The 6,713-nt window shown below is 43.9% G+C and overlaps 1 long non-coding RNA gene across 1 annotated transcript; it reads right to left on the bottom strand.

Moving 5' to 3' along the window:
• Positions 1 to 501: 501 nt before the first annotated feature.
• Positions 502 to 2,052, bottom strand: LOC139064717 (uncharacterized). The gene is made up of 2 exons (XR_011517717.1): positions 1,295 to 2,052; positions 502 to 1,246 (listed from the first exon to the last, which is right to left on the bottom strand). It is a non-coding gene; the product is annotated as an uncharacterized lncRNA (long non-coding RNA).
• Between the last annotated feature and the right edge of the window lie 4,661 nt (positions 2,053 to 6,713).

Here is a 6,713-nt window from a genome sequence, read left to right as displayed (position 1 = left end):
AGTGTTTGTGGCACCCTGCGCGGGAGCACGAGGACGTGCTTGTGGAAAGAGGGAGGAAGATGTAGCTACGTGAGCGTCCTGTCACAATGTCCCGATTGATGATGCGCCCTGGCTACTGGGCTAAGGAGATGCCTCTTTGACTGACTGGTTAGAGCGTATGACTCTCGCCCGGGAGTCTGGGGATCGAATCCCGCCCGGGCACTCCTTTCTGCACCTTGCCACATTAGTTTTTCCAGTTCGGAAGTTGTTTTAAGTGTTGCTATTTGTCTTAAACGTTCACAATGAGGATATATTAATCCTTTTTGCAATATTTGCGATTGAAAGATGGTTTGTGCCACAAACTTTGTGGTAAGAACTGGCTTTCTTTATGTTACAGCCTTGATACTAAAAAAATAAATAAACAATGTAAAATGGCACCCTGTATTGAATGTAAACGTTGTATAAATGGAAATAAACAATTCTCCAACGATTTAATTTTTCCCCCTTCCTTTCTTTAGTCCACTTGACATGGAGCCACAGTTAACTAGTTTGGGGCACATTTTTACTTGAAAAAAAGTATTTAAAATGATCAAGCTTTGGCTTTAATGACACTGTGTAGGTTGCTATCTATACATTACGTTGCTCTATTTAAAAGTAACAAGATAAAAGCACTTCAGCACATAAAATTAAGATTGTCACTTGCCAAATAGACTACACCCTCCCGTTTACCTATAAGAAATGCCTCAAAATATCTTTAAATTCTTTATTGATGATTTAATTGTAGACAACTAAAATGGCATTTTACTTGCCAAAAAGTGATTGAATCGCTAAGATTTTCATGGAGGCTAAAATTGACCAAATAAGGGTTTTATGTATTATCTGTTGATGTTACTGTACTCATACTGCCTACTGTATCATCAAAAACACCCCAAAAATGGCAAAAAAAGAAAAAAAAAAGAAGATAATTTCCCTTGCCAAAAATTGATTACAGTGTCCTGGTCACGTGTAAAGGGTTACATTTACCTAAATATTACTTTATTTATTATCTCTTGATGTTATTAGTGCCATCACAGGACGCTGGGTGTCTTTCACATTCATAAACACTTCAAAAATGGCAACAAATGATCATTTCCCTTGCCAAAAATTGATTACAGTGTCCTGGTCACGTGTAAAGGGTTAAATTGACCTAAATATTACCTTATTTATTATCTCTTGATGTTATTAGTGCCATCACAGGATGCTGGGTGTCTTCCACATTCATAAACACCTAAAAAATGGCAACAAATGATAATTTCCCTTGCCAAAAATTGATCACAGAGTCCTGGTCACCCATAAAGGCTTAAATTGGCATAAATATTACTTCATTTATTATGATGCTGGGTGTGTTCCACAATCATATTCGAATAAACATGAAAATATTCTGTCCGAATATCTGTTTCTTGTTATAAATATAACAGCATGAAGGATTTACAGTTAAAATAGGAGAAACACGTGACTCCCCAGGAAGGGTCGTAACACCACTCGCCTCATGCACATAAGTGAACAAATCAAAGCAGCATGGAGACACTCCGTCTCCAACCACCTCTCAGGCAGCAGCCTGCACTCCCAAGTTCTACACATCACCAGAACATAAACAACCGCAACACAATAAAAGCAGTGTTATACAAAATGGAAGGCCTGTAGTGTTTATTCTCTTACAGTAACAACTTATCAATTTTTTGGAGGAATTTATTTGAGAATTTTTTGGTTTTTATTAATTGTGCAATAGAAAAGTAATCACTAGATTAATCATCTAAATAGTCATTAGAATAGTCGACTATTCAATAAAATAATCGTCAGAATAATCATTTTAAAAATAATCAGTTACCCCCAACCCTACTTTTTAGAATACCAGGATAGGAAGGATGGTGTAGGTTTACGTTTATTAGATTGATACATAAATACTACCAATAAGAAAGTGTACGTTGGTGTGTGTCAGAAACAGCGTAAGGCTTAATGTCTTTTCCAAAAAAAACAGGTGATGGGCCGGTCTCCAGTCAAAATGCCCGGGCTGAATTTTTGTCCCAGTCCAGCCCTGACCGGACCGGACCCTCTGGAGACAGAAACCCGACACACAAGACGGCCACAGCGTTGACGCATGCGCAGCAGTACAATTGTAATCGTCTGCACGCACGGAAGCGCAGGTGGCGTGATGACGTCACAAAGCCTTTATGACTGACGCTGGCAGCATGGACATATACATAAAGGTCTGCAGTCAGTGGTCAGTCAGTATCAGACTTGCTTTGAAGAAGGTGGTTGGACGGATTGTTGCTCTCAGAAAACTTGTTGGTTTTGTGTAAACAACATCTTTTAACAGCTTCCTTCAGAGAAATCTGGTGCATTTGGTGAATATTTATAGCTAAATTATTCACTGCTCAGAAATCCTAGAGTGCAAAATGGTCTTTGTTCTGTCAAACAGCCAACCAGCTTTCCAGTCAGGGCTAAGGTCCTCTGAGCTACAGTCGCTTCACAAACGACGCAGACATGAACTTCTGGCTAGCTACAGAGGAACTAGCTTCGCAGAAACACAAAACCTGTTTCTGTCTGCATCAAAACCTGACAAGGCTCGTCAGATTCAGCCCTTTGAGGAACCAAGTGTCCTTTTCAAGACAGCCGCGTCTGTGGACACCAGTGGAGGTTTAACATCCATCTCCAGCAAAAACTCCTCTGTTTTACGGGCTAATCGACAAGACCAAAGATATAAAACGCTGGCAAGGTACCGAGGAATTTCCGTAGTGGAGAAAAGACAGACGTCCTCTGTCGAACTCCAGGATACTCCTCGCATTCAGCTGTTGGGGAAAAGAAAGCGTTTGAGTGACGGAGGTCACGAGAACTCTGACTTCCCCAGCGCTGCTAAAAGGCTGCGGCTGTCAGAAGGCACACCTCAGCAGAAACGTCCCACTATGATCCGTCTCAAAGGTCGTAGGAAAGGGACGGATTCAGGACCCAAAAATGTCTCCGAACCCCCAAAAACTGCATCTACCATCAAGTCTGAGCAGCCTCGAACTCCAGTAATCTGGATTATTGGATCCAGTTACATCAGACGGGGTGAAGAGGCGGCTCAACGGCAGTTTGGGACAAACTTTGGACTCAGAGCTAAGGTCCAATGGTTTGGCAAAGGAGGCATGCGCTGGGGCGGTGTCCTTCCCAGGTTTTACTCCGAGGCTCCCACACATGGTCCTCCAGATATTCTGGTCGTCCACGCCGGAGGAAACGATCTGGGTCTCGTTTCCCCGGTGGAACTGGCTTCTCAGATCCAAAAGGATTTGTCCCACCTCCATAAGGACTTTCCGGAAATGAGAATAGCCTTTTCCGCCATCAACGAACGGCAGTCGTGGCGATACGGGCGACCAGGAAGAATTAACAGCAACAGAAAACAGGTTAATTCTTTACTGAGGAGGGCCGTTAGGAGCTTTGGGGGCCTGGTCATCGAGCATCCTGAGCTCAGGTTCTTCAACAACACCCTTTTTCTCCCAGACAGAGTGCATTTCAGTAAGAGAGGAAACAGCTTGTTTCTGGGCAGCATTCACTCTGTTCTGGAGAAGATTCTGGCTCAGAGGTGTAACACCTAAATCTGTTACGCCTTAAAAAGATAACAGCTGACAGAAAAGGTCAAATGGACGAGCTTCTCGTCCAGCACCAAAAAAAAAAAAAAATCCAACTAACTCTGCCAGAGTTTCCCTTTTGGGTCACTTCTGCCGGTCCCAAGCCCGGATTAAAGAGGAGGGGTTGGATTATAACACAGAACTAAATCCACAGTAGAGGCATTTTACACTTAAGAAATAAAATGAAGGCAGGTTATGACATATACAAATATATTTAGTAAACATTTATAGTTTCTAATCAAACACGTCAAATATAAAACTATTTATTATACAATACAGTACAAACTAGGAATGGGACGATCTACCTAAACTCACGATACGATGCACCTCGATATGTCTGAGGCACGAAACGATACGTCACGATACGATATCAGATAAGAAAAAAAAGAAAAAAAATATTACTGTATAATAACAACTTGTTTATTTTTTTTCCAGTTGCACACAGGGAAACACAAGGCCTAACAGGCCAAACACAAACAGGAACACCCTTAGTGCTGCTGTAGGCCTTGGTTGTCTTATCTCAGGACTGGTTCTTCTTCAAAAAAACTAACATATCAACATGTTCTGGTGTAATCAGTGATCTCTGAGCAGACACAATGTCTCCTGCTGTGGAAAAGACGCTCACTGGGCACTGATGTAGCAGGAATGCAAAGGTAGGCTTTGGCAAGGGAGGCAAGTATGGGGTAAGCATAAGCATTAACTTTCCACCACTCAAGTGGACTTCTGTTGAGTGGGATGGGAATCCCACTCCTGTAGGAGAGTATCTCCATTTCAATCCCTCTGCTGGTCTGCACTGTCTCAACAGTAGTGTAGGAGCTCCCAAGGAGATCTTCCAACGCTGTCTTCTTTGGTGGGGGAGGCTGTGTTGCATCCTGCATCTGCCTTTCTCCTTCTACTGGCTCTTCCTGGCTCTGCTCTGCTCCCTGTGCTGCCTCAACCATGACCCTGGCCTGCTCTGCTGCTGCCTCTGATGTTGAAGCACTGGCCCTAGTGGTTCTTTCATCAGTGTAACTGGTCTGAAAATAAATAAAATAGAAAAACTAGTTAAACATTTCTGTCCTTCACTCTCATTCACTCTCTCTCTGATGGACTAATAAAAAAACATGAGAACTAAGTTTTCAGACTCTGGCCTGCACATACATACAGTTACACACATGCAGCAGGAAACCTCTTTTTCCCCAATAAAAGTTAGCCTACCTGGTTGCGCTGCTCATGAAGTGCTGAAGCTTTTTCACATATTCGGGCATAGATGGACTCACGTTGTTCATCATTCAGATGGGACAGGCTTCTGAATCGTGGGTCAAGCGCTGTGCACTCCTGCAGCACATCATTACAGTCCCCGGTGCATCGGTCCGAGATGTCGAGTAAGATTTCATGTTGGCGATGGTCTGTGTGTCATTTTCGTTTGGTGACATGCTTTGCTCGATCATGTACTTCAGTGGCATTATCAGTGAAACAGTGGGCTCTTTTTCATCACAGACAACAGTTGTGGCTGTCTTCAGTGGCTTAAGCAGTTTCACTATGTCTTCTACATCTGATATATCAGTGTGATCCAGAGTGTCGATTTCTCTCGCATTCCTTCGGATTTCTGGGCAGCTCAACGCTGCTGAGACAGCTGCTTGCTGCTCCAGGTAGCGCGCCAGCATTTCCTACGTGCTGTTCCACCTGGTCTGGACATCGGTGATGAGTTTATGCCGAGGCAGTTACAACTGGGTTTGCTTGTTGGTCAGGACTGCGGTGGCCGTGGTGCTCTTGTGAAAAAATGTAGTTATTCTTCGCACACGACCAAGAAGGCGCGCAACGCGGGATACAGCCAAGCCTCTCTTACTGGCCAGATTCACAACATGCGCCAAGCACTTGATGTGAGGGTGGAGACCGCTCTCTCTCACAGCAATGTCCATGTTGCTCGCGTTGTCTGTGACACAAGCAATGGTTGTGTGTGGCCTTGTTAGCTCCCACTCACTCAGTGAATTTCTCAACACTTGAGCTATGTTAACACCAGTATGACTTTCACTTAGCTCACGAGTTTGCAACACAAAGCTTTTACTCTCCTATTCTTCGATGATGACTTGTGCCGTAATGGTGACATAACTCTGTGTTGCACGCGAGGTCCAGCTGTCGGTGGTCAGAGCGACGCGGTCGGCATTTTTTAGACACTCTTTCACGCTTTGTTTCGTTTCATTGTAAATTTCCGGGATTACCTTCTCTGAAAAATGTCCCCGGCATGGCATCTTAAACTTGGGCTCCAGCACCTTGAACATTTGGATGAATTTTCTGTTCGCTTCTATGTTAAATGGAGCCATGTAGTCCGCTATGAACTCACCAATGAGCCGGGTTATCTGCTTTGCACGTGGACTTGACGGAGGTAGAGTTGGTGTCAGTGCTTGTTTCATGGTCAGCTGTCCTTTCGGTAGGCTTGTTTTCGCCAAGGCCGTCTTCACATTTTTATGGTAACGTTGAAGGTGGTGGTTCATGTTTGTTGTGTTGGAGGTGGTGTACGGAATGACAGCATAGCATAGCTTACACACAGTCTTGGTCTTTTCCGTTACTCTGTTGCCGTTATTGTCTTTTTTAACCGGAAAGCCAAAATACTGCCAGACAGATGACCTGTATCCAGGAGGAGCATCCTCAGTTTTGACCTCATTTGACTCCATTGTTCTGCTCTTTCGGGGCAAGGCAGTTGGTGGCACCAACTTGGTGCTAATGCTAATATTTGTTCGCTCGCTGTAGCCTGCAGTGTTGTTGTTACAACATGCGCTGTGACTTAACGTCACGACGCACTGCACCGTTCCCCGGATGTTTTTTATTTATTTATTTTATTTTGTTTAGTTTTACCCTGCTTTATCAGCAGAGATGGTGCTATCAGCCTGTCACCATAGACTGTAGGCCTGCCCTACTACTACACAAATCATGCAGCAGTGCCGCCTAGCCTAATTTCGTGGTCCATATTTTTTTACCTCGATGCATTTCGTCATGTTTTGTATCGCGATATTTTGTCACATCCCTAGTACAAACCCAGTTGCATCAGGGCAGCCAACTCTCACCAGAAATGAGCTCGACTAACTGCCGGCAATGCGGACCGAGCTCTGA

Source organism: Nothobranchius furzeri, unplaced genomic scaffold (assembly GCF_043380555.1).
Source record: "Nothobranchius furzeri strain GRZ-AD unplaced genomic scaffold, NfurGRZ-RIMD1 Scf046, whole genome shotgun sequence".
Taxonomy (NCBI): Eukaryota; Metazoa; Chordata; class Actinopteri; order Cyprinodontiformes; family Nothobranchiidae; genus Nothobranchius; species Nothobranchius furzeri.
The sequence above is the reverse complement of the archived record's forward strand: the minus strand, read 5'-3'. Positions and strand labels throughout refer to the sequence as shown.